Raw genomic sequence first — 13,324 nt, 5'->3', positions numbered from 1 at the left:
TCTAATTTAATTTATAGAACCCACCCAGCAACAATAGAAAAGACATTATTTTCAAGCACCATAAAATATGTATACACACACTTTGAATAGTTATAAAGGCAGTGTTTATTAAAATACATTTCATTTTCAAAATGGAGCTATCAGCTGCTAACATGTGTATACATTTTTTGGGACACCCTGTATATGCCAAGATAAACCAAAAACCAAACCTCAACAATTTTAAAAAAATTCTTCACTTGAGGATATGTTTAGAAAGAGGAAATGGGGTGTTGGGGGAGAGAGAGAGAGAAACATCGATCAGTTGCCCCCTGTACTCGTGCCCCAACTGCGGGGGTTGAACCCATAACCTAGGTATGTGCTTTGGCCAGGAATTGAATCTGCAACCTTATGGTGTATGGGACGACGCTCTCACCCACTGAGACACCCAGCGAGGGCCAAAACTCAATAAATTTAAAAGAATTGAAACTGAGAGAAAATTTTAATACTAAATATTTAGATTACAAAAGTGGAGAAGTCTCAAATCAATCATCTAAGCTCTCTTCTCCAGAAACTAGTTTTTCAAGAAACTAGAGAAAAAGCGCAAAATGAATACAAAGCACATATAAAGAAGGACATAATAAACATCAGAGATCAATAAAATGAAAAGAGCAAAGCAATAGAGAAAAAAGATCCAACAAAAAACAAAACTGGCTCTTTGTCAAGATCAACAATTAATAAACCTCCAGCAACACTGACCAAAAGAGAGAGAGAGAGAGAGAGAGAGAGAGAGAGAGAGAGAGAGAGAGAGAGAGAGAAGAGAGAGCACAAATTACCAATATCTGGAATCAAAAATGCAACATCACTATACACTGGCAGACATCAAGAGAATAACAAGGGAATACTTATAAACAATTCTACCCAACAAAGTTTCACAACTTATATGAAATGCAACAATTTCCCAAAAAGAAATGCCACAACCCACACAATATAAAATAGATTTTTTGGGGGTAGCCTTATAACGAAGGAAATTGAATTAATAATTTAGAAATTCTCCAAAGAGAAAATTGCAGACCCAGAGAGTTTCACTGGAAAATTCTACCAAATATTTAAAGAAGAATTAACATTAATTTTATAAATCTCTCCCAGAAAATAGAAGAGAATGGAATACTTCCCAATTCATTTTATAAAGCTATTCTGACACCAAAACAAGAAAAAGACAATACAACATGAGATAGCTAGAGACTAATGACTCTCCTGAAGAGAGATGCAAAATTCCTTAACAAAACATTCGGCAGTACATACAAATAATTATGTACCATAACAAAATGGGCTTTATTCTAGCGATTCAAAGCTCATTCAATATGAAAAGCAATCAGTATAATCCACCATATAAACAAGACTAAAAAATTGCAATTGCACTAATCAAATCAGAAAAATCATTTGAAAAAATTCAACACTCATTCATGGTAAAAAAAAAAAAACAACAACAAAAAAAACAAAACAAAAAAACAAAACAAACAAAAACACCTCTCAGAAAAATAGAAATAGAGAGAAACTTACTAAAATTGATAAAGAATACATACAAAACACGTGCATCTGTCAACATACTTTAGAGCAAAAAAGTGAATCCTTTTCTCATAAGATCAGGAGCAAGGCAAGACTGTCCTCTTTCACCACTTATACTCAGCATAGTACTAGACATTCTACATAGTGCAATAAAGTAAAAAGAGAAAATAGAAGGCATTCAGATCAGAAAGGAAGAAATAAAACTGCTCTTCTTTTCAGTGACATGATGGTCTACTAGAAAAATCCAATGGAATTTACAAAAACAAAACAAAGCAAAACACTTTCCTAGAACTGATAGGTGAGTTCAGCTAGGTTGCAAAATATAAAATGAACATAGAAAAATGTATGTATTTCTATATACTAGCAATGTATACATGGATATTGAAATACGGCCCTAGCCAGTTTGGCTCAGTGGATAGAGCATTAGCTTGCGGACTGAAGGGTCCCAGGTTTGATTCCGGCCAATGGCACATGCCCAGGTAGCGGGCTAGATCCACAGTACAGGGTGTGCAGGAGGCATTTGATCAAAGATTCTCTTTCATCATTGATGTTTCTCTCTCCCTCCCTCTCCCTTCCTCTCTGAAATCAATAAAAATATATTAAAAAATATATATATACGGTATCATTTATAATTGCACAAGATATGAAATACTTATGTGTAAATCTAACAAAACATATACAGATTTGTGGTTTGAAAACAAAAAAATGCCTATGAAAGGAATCAAAGAAGATCTAAATAAATAGAAAGACATACTATGTTCATAAATTGGAAGATTCAACATAGTAAAGGCCTCAATTCTCCCCAAATTGATATTCAGGTTTAATGTAATTATTAAAAAAATTCCAGCAAAGAATTTTATAGTTCTCAACAAGATTATTGTAAAAATTTATATGAAAAGGGAAGAAGCTAGAATATCTAACACAATTGTTAAAAAGAAGAAAAACTGGGAGGAATCATTCTACCTGATTTTAAGAGATATTATGAGGCTACAATAATCAAGACTGTGTGGAATTAGCAGAGGGATAGATACAAAGATCAATGGAACAAAATAGAGAAACTGGAAATAGCCGCATATAAGTTAGTCAACTGATTTTTGGCGACTATCTAAAAGCAATTCAATGGAGGAAATACTTTTTTTTCCTTCAGAAAATGGTGCTGAAATAATTGGGTAACCATAGGCAAAATCAAACAAAAAACACCTTATACAACTCCAAATGGATTGTAAATTTAGATATAAAACATAAAACTATAAAACTTTGAGGAGAAAATATTCAGGATCTGTGGCTGCATGAAGAGTTCTTAAAACATAATACCAAGGCATGACCTCTAAAAGAAAACATAAATCAATCAGACTTGATCCAAATTAAAAATATTTGCTCTAAGAAGGACTCTGTGAAGAGGATGAAAAGCTAAGTTATAGACTGATGGAAAATATTTGCAAAACACATACCTGACAAAGGACTTATAGCTACACTGTGTAAAGAACCTAAAACTCAACAGTTAAAAAAGAAACAATTCTATTTGAGAATAAACAAAATAATTAAAAGAGACATTCTACTGAAAAGGATATAGCTGTCAAATAAGCACATGAAAAGACATTTAACACCACAAGCTATTAGGAAAGTGCAAATGAAGATCGCAATGAGCTATCTCTATCTCAAAATACCCACTAGAACAACTAAAATTGAAAATAGCAATAATGCCATATGCTGACAAGAATGCAGAAAAACAGAACCTCTCATACATTGCTGGTTAAAATGGTACAGCTACTCTGGGCAGTAATTAGGCAATTTTTAAAATATGGCTCAGCAATCACTCTCCTATGATTTATCCCAGAGAAATAAAAAACTACATCTCCACAAAAGCCAATATTCAATTTCTCCTTGAAGCTTTATTTGTAACTAGAGGCCTGGTGCACAGATTCGTGCGCATTGAATGAAAATTATAGAGGCCAGGGGTGGTGGGCGGGGGACTGTGGGAGGTTGGCTCCAGGGCAAGTCCGGCCCATCTCACCCACTCCTGATTGGCCAGACCCCAGCAGCAAGCTAACCTACCAGTTGGAGTACCTGCCCCTGGTGGTCAGCGCACGTCAGTGCAGTCGAACGGTCGGACACTTGGCTGGCTTTTATATATATATAGACTAGTAGGTCTGTGCATGAATCTGTGTGCCAGTAGCTCTCTGCAGGGCCTGGCCACTCCGCACCCGCTGCCTAGAGGCTCTCTGTGGCCCAGAGGCCCATCCGCAGCCGGGCGCGGAATGTTTGCCTAATCACCGGGGCAACGATGCAAGTGTTCCTCCCCCCGGCCGCTCCATGCCTGCTGCCCAGAGGCCCTCCGCGGCCACAGTGGAACGCTTGCCTTGTCGCCACGGCAACAAAGCAAACATTCCGCCAGGCCGCTCACGCTGCCCGCTCTCAGCGGCCGCCCCGGGACTGATGGACTCTGGCAGGGCTGAGAGGACTGAGTGCCACCATCTTGTGATGGAGTGATGGTTAATTTGCATATTACCCTTTTATTAGATAAGGTAGCCCCAAAACAACTAAAATGTCCTATGAGTGGTCAAACAAACTGTGGTACATTCAAACCATGGAATACTATTCAATAAAATTGATGGACGAAACAACTCTGATGGATCTCAAGAGCATTATGCTGAGTAAAAACAAAGCAAAACAAAAAACACAAAAGAACCCCCACCAATATAAAAAGGTCACATATGGTATGTGTCAGGGCCAGCCTGACAGGTTGAGCCGGGCTGAGGTAGGGAGGTGGGAATTGAGAAAAGAAAGAAAGACAGGAGAGTGGGATCGGGAGGACTGCAGCTCAATCGAGGAACTGCAGCAAGTTTATTAACCACGCAATCGTATTTATACACAACACACTGAATAGGAGGTCTGTCAAGAGGAATGTATTCTTTGTTCCTCTTAGTCTCTAAGGGAGGGACAGAGCAGAAGGACAAATTCTCGGTACAGCAAATCTCAGTAAATAGTTACAGACTTCTTGGTAAGCCATGAAAGGCTGTTCTCATTCTACAAAGGTTGCTCTCATTCTACTGCTAACTGCCATCCAAACAAGTCTGGGAAAACTGTGTGGATAAGGGTCCCAGCCTTGCTAGCCCCTTCAGGTTCAAGGACCATGTCAGCTTACACCTGGTCTCCAACAGGTATGGTTTAATTGATAAACATTCTAGAAATGACAAAATTGTAAAGATGGAGAACAGTATAGTGGTTTCTTGTATAAGGGGTGAGGGCAGAGAGGATGGGTGTGACTATAAAATAGTAGCAGGAAGGAGTTTTATGTGGTGAGGAACAGTTCTGTGTCTTGATTATAGTGGTGACTACACGAATCTTCATATGTGATAAAATGTAGAACTGTAAAAAAATGTATTACATGTAGGTTTACTGAAACAAAACCATTCTTAGCTTTTGCTGTTCTTGAGCTTTATGTATTAAAAAATGTTATCATTTGTATGTAATTACCTGATACTTGCTTTTTTTCATTCATTATTTTCCTAAGGTTCACCTACGTTGTTGCATGCAGCTGTGATGTATTGATTTCCCCTGTTGTCTAATATTTTATTGTATGCATATGACTCAATTTATTGGCTCTCCTGTTGGTGGACATTTGTGCTCAATGTAGCTTCTTGCTGTTTTGAATAAAGCTGTTATAAACACTTTGTGCATATCTCCCAGTGCAAATATACAAGGGTTTCTCTAGAGAATAGAGGTAGGTGTGGATTTGTTCAATTGGAGGATATGGGAACATTCAACTTGGTAAGATTCATAAAATAAGGTTAAATTGTTCCCAAGTGTTTACATCAATTTATACTCCTCCCACTATCAATTTAACGTCCACTTTCCTGATTACAAATGTGGTTGTTCATATTTTCATATGCTCACCCATCATTTATATTTTTCTCTTCTGTGACAGTGTGTCACATCTGTTGCTCATTTTTCTATCGTGTTGTCTTTTTCTTAATGATTTGTAACATTTCTTTATAAAATCTGAATACTGCTCTCTTGTTGATTTTGCATGTTGCAAAACTGTCTCAGATATTGGCATACCTTTTGTTCTCTTTATTGCATGTTTGTAGCAGATCTTAATAGTACAGTAGGAAAATTTATCGGTCTTTCCTTTTATGATGAACACTTCTGTGCCTTAAGAATTCCTTTCCCATTTGGAGGTCAACAAAGATGTTTCATATTTTCTTCTTCAAGTTTTAACATTTTGCTTTTCACAGCTAAGTCCTTAATCCCTCTGGAATTGATTTTTGGCTATGACTCCTCATTGATTTTTGGCTCAGTAAATTACTCTAGCCATCATGGGAGTTCTGTTGTCTTTTAATTCCAGCTTCCCTGCCATGTATGGTTCTATGCTTGCTCTGTCTCTTCAAATTGTGTTTTTCGCCTTTTGGTATGCCCGGTCATTTTTTCTTGATAGCCAGACATGCTGTACCGGGTAAAAGGAATTGCTGTAAATAGATCTTCAGTGGTGGCGGATAACAAAATGGAAGGTCAAATGAAAGGGCACTTTATACACTTGGAAATATATTTCATAAACAGTGTGTAAGAATTCTGAACTATTTTCCAAGAGGGCAAATCCAATGTTAATAGGAAGTTTGACTAAATGTAGAGACTTGGCTAACCAGTATCTCTTGAACCTCAGCTCATTCATTCTCTTTCAGACATCTTCAAATAACCACAGAGCCAGTGTTTTCCTCGATATACACCCCCAAACACCAATATTCAGATTCCGATTCTTGCCAAACATTGTTGTTGTGGACATTTGTTGATTTTCTCCCCAGTCTCCCCTCCCCCCTTTTCCCTTCCTCACAGGATCTGGAATATCTTTCCATGTGATTTTTCTTTGGAATGATTCTCCCCTCATTTCCAGGGAATAACCTTACTTAATTTAAAGTCATTCAGCCAAGTATGGTGACTGGTTCAGCAATGGGCAGTCTGAGTGACCTCGGTCAGAACTGGGGCAGCCAGCATGCTCACCCTGTCCCCTTGGAAGATGGATGCGTGGTCTTCAACTGCTGCTGCTGTTGGTTTTGTACCATGAGAGGAAGGCAGCCGGAAGTTCGAGTCAATCTACAGAGAACACCTGTGCCCAGAGAATGGCAGAGACTCAAATGATAGGATGAACTCTGGTTTCCCAAAACTAATCCTCCATCTGTTCCCCCTCACCCCCCCCCCCCCCACAGTTCAAGGAACCAAAATATTTTTTTTTGTTATTTATTTGTATGAGTGAGTTTGAGTTGGGTTTTCTGTTATTTACATCAAAAAGATGACTGAAGGATAGTTTCTATCTGTATTGTAGGGAAAAAATATATATATATTATTTTAACATGTTATTTATTATTTTAATAACATATATACTAAGAATAACATATTACTTATATAGTCACATATTTATCACATACATATGTGTATATACACATGAATTTGGTCTAAAGTTTATGGTCCTTCCAGGATTAAAGCCATAGGCCTGAATGTTACTAAGAGTGCCTGTTTCTCCCCATTAAAAGTTGCCTAAATAGCATCTATCCAAAGGACTTTAGACTGTGAAATGCTAGGACATGAATCCTACTCTTTTGGGGACTGTACCTCCTACCCCCTGTGATACAAGACTCACTCTGAGCACTCTGAGCCACAAAGACCAATTAGGCTGAAATATGTCAGTGTTCTTGTAGGTGTGTTTCCTGTTTCCTGTTGGCAAAGCAACTTCAGAGGAATTAAAAGTAACAGCCTTACATAAACTGCTTTACTGAACGGTCAAACCTTCAAGTGAAATATTCGTTAATTATGCGCGATCTCGGTTGCAGGGCCACAGAGCTGCTGGTCATAGGCTCAGCCGTGAACCCAGGAGGCTCCGGGACCCAGGCTCTGCGCGGCTGCGTACTGTGAGTGACTTTGTTAACCTCGCCGAAGGCCTGAGTTTCCATTGTGCTGATTAAGATTCAGAATGCAAAGTTATTGCGTCCTAGTCGGGTTGCTGTGTGTTTATATGTTTTGGTGTTTGGTAAAAGGAAAATGCTAGCTTATGTGTGTCATTAAAGCTTCATCATGAGGTATACATTTCCATTTTTAACTCTTGATAAATTTATGTTACTGGAAAGAAAACTATGTACCCATTCTAATTTTTAAAAAAAATTCAATTCTCTTCTATGGTGACTCTGGTTAAATAGAAACATTATTGAAGTGTAAGAAATCTACTTAGAAACAAAACAGGATAGCTGGTAATGAAGTAAAAACCTGTCTTGCTTCCTGGAAAAAAAGGCAATATGCATGGGCCCTTCCTTACTTTCCCAGGGTGCTCACTGGGCCTGGGACATGTAAGAGGATCCTGGGCAGCAAGCAGGTGGGATGTTTTCTCATTCAGAAAACGTTCTTCTGAAATTCTACTCCGGTACAATTAGGAAAGCAGCAACCACAATAGTGAATTTCCTGTTAAGACAAGAACAGTATTACTTTCCTAATGTGTGGATGTGGGTCTCAGAAGCCAACTCATTGAATGTTTAGGAAATTGGCTTTTCAGAGAGGGAAATCTGGTAGATGAATTTTGTGGATATTTTTTCAAAATATGCTTGTGGCCGCAGATGGGAACCAGCCAAGATATGTAAGCAAGGTAGTATGGCTTAGGCCCTGGTAACATGTTTTGTGGCTGTTGGTAAATGAGGCATGGATAGTAATCGAATATTTACTTGGCCAAATAGTTTTATATGAGGAGTAAATGACAAAAATAAAATAAATGCGGGCAAGAACCAAACCTCATTTTGTATTTTACTGCTATTATAGGGGAGGGAGAGAAGTAGATGTAAAATGAATGTACAAGTACTTGACTCAGCCCACTTCCTTTATCCCCATCAAGCTCCTGGTTTATTAAGCACTAGAGGCCTCATGCACGAAATTCGTGCAAGGGGCTCGGCCCTCGCAGCCCCGGCTTCATCTGGACGGTCGTCCAAAAGGATGTCTGGAAGGACGTCCGGAAGGTCGTTCGGCTGTCCGGTCTAATTAGTATATTACACTTTTATTATTATAGGTTAGGGGAGCAACATGGCTGGTCTGAAGGACACCAGAAAGTGAAAGTACAAAGTCTTTATTCCAAATTTGGTAGGCCAGTCCTCTTCATGAGATCTATGGGACAGTAAAGAAATATCTGAAGTTATGCTAAGCAAAATCTAAACTTTTGTTGTTTTCTCTCTCCTCGTGACATTGAGAAGTAAGTCTCAACCCCAAAGCATGTCTCCTGGAAGCCAAGAGAGAATTGTACATCAAGTTGGTAGGGATCCGGCAGCTTGAGCGGTTGTTTCTTCTTGTCATAATTCTCTGGTCGAACTACATGTGGATAGCACAACCCTACCAATAGATATGATAGTAGCCATTGCATTAGTTCCTTGGATCTTTCTAACATCACACTAAAGAATTACAAGAAAATGCCGGGAGACAGTAAAGCCTGAGTATGATTCAACGTAAGAACCTCTCCTGGGACCTGGAGGTGGAGAGAACCGGCGTCTGCTCTGGGCCTCTGGGCCTTGCTGCTGCTCCTCAAGCATCCAGGTCTCTCCTCTGTGTCTGTGATCTCAGGGGCAGGGGATTCGTCACTGGAGATCCCCGTCTCGAGTGAGCCCCAAATATAAGCTCTCTTTCATCCCTGTTGTATGTGGAACAAGGAGAGGCTGCAGGAGTTCATGCTGCAGATTTGAGGCATCTGCCAGGCCCACAGGAGGACAGTTGGGATGAGAAATGGACAGCAAAGCTCCAGGCAGTGAATGAGCAGCTCCCCTTTGGGCTACTGCTGGCCCGTGATAGTAGTGAACAAGGCAGCGGGCAGGGGACCTCTTTAAGGAGGCTAACCTTCCTCGCGGGGCTCTCCAGGAGGGTGGCCTAGGTTAGCAAACCCTGCCCCCACTTCCGGGGAGTTCAGGAACCCTGTTTAAGAGTTCCATACACTCAAATAAAAATGGGCCAGCGACAGGGATCCTGATAACAACCGGTAGGGAAGATATATGCAACGAAACTATTTTCAAGTGAAGTACATAAATAAGTTTCTGGTTTACAGTTATTTCTGATTTCCGGTGGTTTAGTTGTCTTTCTTTAGCTCCTTTAGGCTAGAACCCTTTTGTCTGGATCCCCAAGAATTCCATACCCTTCCCCAAGGCTTCCTGTGTGACTAGCTTCTTAGTTACATGATATTACACGGAATCCTATTTTTCTGCAGTTCTCTGCACTGAAGACCTCTTCCTTGCTCCTCCTGTTGAAGAGAATACTATCTGAATCCTCTTGCCCCCCAAGTTCACTACCCTTTTTCAACGTCCCATAAGATCCCCTCTATCAGAAAACCCCTATTTTGTCAACAGAGTATCTTTCTTGCGGGGACAGTAATGGGAAGAGATTATTTCAGAGGCTGAGAGCACAAGACACCAAATATCTAGAGGGTAATTAAAATACGCTTCCAGATGTTTTCAAATGCAGGCATAGAAACAAATACTCATTATCCAAGCAATTGATTTCCTGACCACCATTTTCCACCCAGTTATGTTCTTAATGCCCACACAGATAATCAATTAAGTGGGGAGTGGGGGTGGGGGGAGGAAGCACATTACTTTTTTATTAGTATGTAGAAAAAGAATAAAAAGCAGTTGATTTTTCAGTAATTTTGCAACAAGCTCTTTTAATGTTGTAGACTTCAGAGAGTGATGATTTCTCTGGACCAAAAAGTATCAATTAAGCCCCCAACTTGAGTCCAAAGAAGAATGATACAGTAGAACATGGACTCATATATTTGGTAGCAGATTATAGTCCTAGAAAAATAATTCATTTATTCATTCAATAAATATTGGTTGAGCGCTTGCTATCTGACAGGCACGGTGCTAGATGAGGGGATATTAATGGGAAATGAGGCAGACATGGCTTCTGCCTACAGTTGAGTGGTATGAGGTGGGAAGAGACATTAGTCAAATAACTAGACAAATTATATTTTACAAATGCGGTAAGTACTATGATGAAAACCGAACCAAACACGAGAAACTATGAAACTATAAAATACAGGCACTGCACCTAGTGGAGCGGTGATCAGGAAGGCCTTCCGGAAGGAAGCTGGAGGGCTGGGGGTGGAGGGGAGTGTGCTGGGCAGAGGCTCTGAGACAGAAGAGAGCGTGGAGCGTGCTGGGAACTGAACCATGGCCAGTTCAGTGGGGAGCAATGGGGGCATGACGTGAGGGAAGCTGGGAAGGTGGCAGGGGCAGGCATGGGAGGCTCAGAAGAGAATGGCTGAGTGAACATGTGCAGTTAATAACATGCAGTGAGTCCTATTGCCTCCTGTCACATGTGTGAAATAAAAGACACCTGCAATTGTATAATGACTCTGCTATTTGGGAGAAGATTTCATTCATTCATTCACTCACTCTTTCATTTAAACACAGATAAAATCCTTGTTCACATGGATCTTCACTTCCGGTGGAGCAAGCAGATAAGATGCAATAAGCAAATATATAGCTGGTACGCTTTTGTTGATGCCTAAGTGGTATAGGTTGATTATTAGATGGAATTTAAAAAATAATTTTAAATATGCATTGCATCTAAGCATGTAGTTATGTGAAGTTATATTCTCTAGCAGTGCGTGTTCTTCACAGTATCAGTTTGCAGTCAAAGGCCTTGGAGAAATCCCAGGAGAGGAAATTAGAGGCAACCTATGAGATTGGTATCTGTTCTTGTTGCTGAGGATCTAGTGGTGGTACCGCTAACCAACCCTTCATCTTACCACCTCTTCCTGGCGCGGTGGCGGAAGGTTGAGGGGACAATGTAAAAGCAAGTGAAAATAACTAAGATTAACACTGATTGAGCAGGATCTAAGGCAGTGATGGCGAACCTATGACACACGTGTCAGAGGTGACACGCGAAATCATTTTTGGGGTTGATTTTTCTTTGTTAAATGGCATTTAAATATATAAAATAAATATCAAAAATATAAATCTTTGTTTTACTATGGTTGTAAATATCAAAAAATTTCTATATGTGACCTGGCACCAGAGTTAAGTTAGGGTTTTTCACAATGCTGACACGCCGAGCTCAAAAGGTTCGCCATCACTGATCTAAGGGGTAGTGTTTCAGTCTTCCCATTTTTTACAAAAAGAGCTCAGTATATCTTCTCATACACTTCATATACTTTACACATTTTGCATATCTACTGTCTCTAAAAATAATGTTCGCATTTTACAATCAAGGGACACATTTAAGTGGAAGTATTTCCTTGCCACGTTCTCAAAAGCTGTTCTTTAATTGATGGTGCATCTTAAAATCATCATGACTTACAACTCAGCAGATAAGACATGTCTGGAACCTTGTTTGAGTCTCCAGTCATGCCTGTCTTTTCTGAAGCTCTGCTTGAAGATGCCCTGATGACAGTGTTTGCATATCTGTACATAAAGCATTTCCACGGATGGGGTTAAACCAGGGCTCCTGTGAGGGTCACCTTCAGGTCTCACTTGCAAAAATCGGGGGGAAGAGGGGGCGGTAGTTCATCGTATCAAAAGGAGGCATAGATCCTTTCTGATTGGTGTTTCTAGTTTCTTGGGATATATTCCTAGAAGTGGGATCACTGTGTCAAATGGGAGTTCCATTTTTAGTGTTTTGAGGAAACTCCATACCGTTCTCCACAGTGGCTGCACCAGTCTGCATTCCCACCGGCAGTGCACGAGGGTTCCTTCCAGGAACTTCCTTGTTCCTGATGTTCAGATTATATGAATCAACGTTGTTTTCATATATGCCTAGAGGAATGATGGGAATGTGTTAGTATGATCCTTGACTTCAGGGTTTCTCAACTGCAACCCGTTGGACCAGATCATTCTGGTGTGAGGGTGACTACTGTATGACACCATCAAAATAGCCTTTTAAAAATGTCCTATGCAGTGCAGAAGGGTCAGTGCCAGCAGTACCCCCACATCCATCTCTAAGCATTGTCCCCTGTTTCCTGGGAGAGGCACAGTCACTCTCCGTGGAGAACCACTGCTTTAGCACATCACGATCAGCGAGTGACTCACAACACCGTGTTTTAGCTTCGCACTGTAGTCACAGCATTGCAAACACGGCCAATTCTAAACGCACAGCTTTCAGCTTCATAGGATGGTATCTTTATAACTCTCTAGTTCTTACATCACGATTTCAAAAAGTATGAAACCAGAATTAGAAGACTGAGTAATTAGATTTTTATGGAGCAAATGTGTGCATTACTAACGTGGTAATATTTTTCCCCTGTGGGGGAGAGAGCAGACCATTGTAGAGCCTTCTTTTATTTGTTAAAGCTACATTAAATTTTACCCTCAAAATTGAAAACTTACTTAGTAGCTTATCTATTTTTTTAAAGGTACACTTGTGGGAATCTTAATGCTGCCGAACACTCCAAGTCAGTCAGTTGCAAGAATTAATAGCCTTTTGATGACACACAGGAACTTAAAATGAAGCACATTGAATGAGTTCAAGTCTAGTTTATAGGGAGCTGAGAACAACAGAGAGAGAGAAAAATGCCACTCCTGTGTCCTTTGGTGATGGTACTTGACATTGTAGTGTAAGCTTCTGTAATGGTATGTTACTTTAATGTTCCGTAATCTCTGTGGTTTAACCAGAGTCTCTGAAAACAGGAAGAGTGTGCGTCCTCCCGTCACTGTTAAGCTAAGAAATGGCATTTCCAAGTCGCTGTCATCACCCAGGATTGGACCTTTTCAAGTGGCATTTGCTATGCTGTGGAGCCCGGGCAGACTTAAGATTTACACAAGTTTAC

General features: G+C 40.0%; 1 protein-coding gene across 5 annotated transcripts in view; it reads left to right on the top strand.

Annotated features, from left to right (window-relative positions):
- Positions 1-13,324, top strand: part of NCALD (neurocalcin delta) — a 291,656-nt gene that overhangs the window by 158,773 nt on the left and 119,559 nt on the right. For 4 of the 5 annotated variants that reach the window (XM_036337949.1, XM_036337948.1, XM_036337946.1 and 1 more), the window contains one exon: positions 7,371-7,448. The gene's annotated coding sequence lies outside the window, so the exon portion shown is untranslated. Of the gene's footprint in view, positions 1-7,310; positions 7,449-13,324 lie in introns of those variants that run through there. The other variant, XM_036337947.1, reaches the window with a different exon arrangement.

Source organism: Myotis myotis, unplaced genomic scaffold (assembly GCF_014108235.1).
Source record: "Myotis myotis isolate mMyoMyo1 unplaced genomic scaffold, mMyoMyo1.p scaffold_m19_p_16, whole genome shotgun sequence".
Classification (NCBI taxonomy): Eukaryota; Metazoa; Chordata; class Mammalia; order Chiroptera; family Vespertilionidae; genus Myotis; species Myotis myotis.
This window is presented reverse-complemented; position numbering and strand designations above follow the sequence as displayed.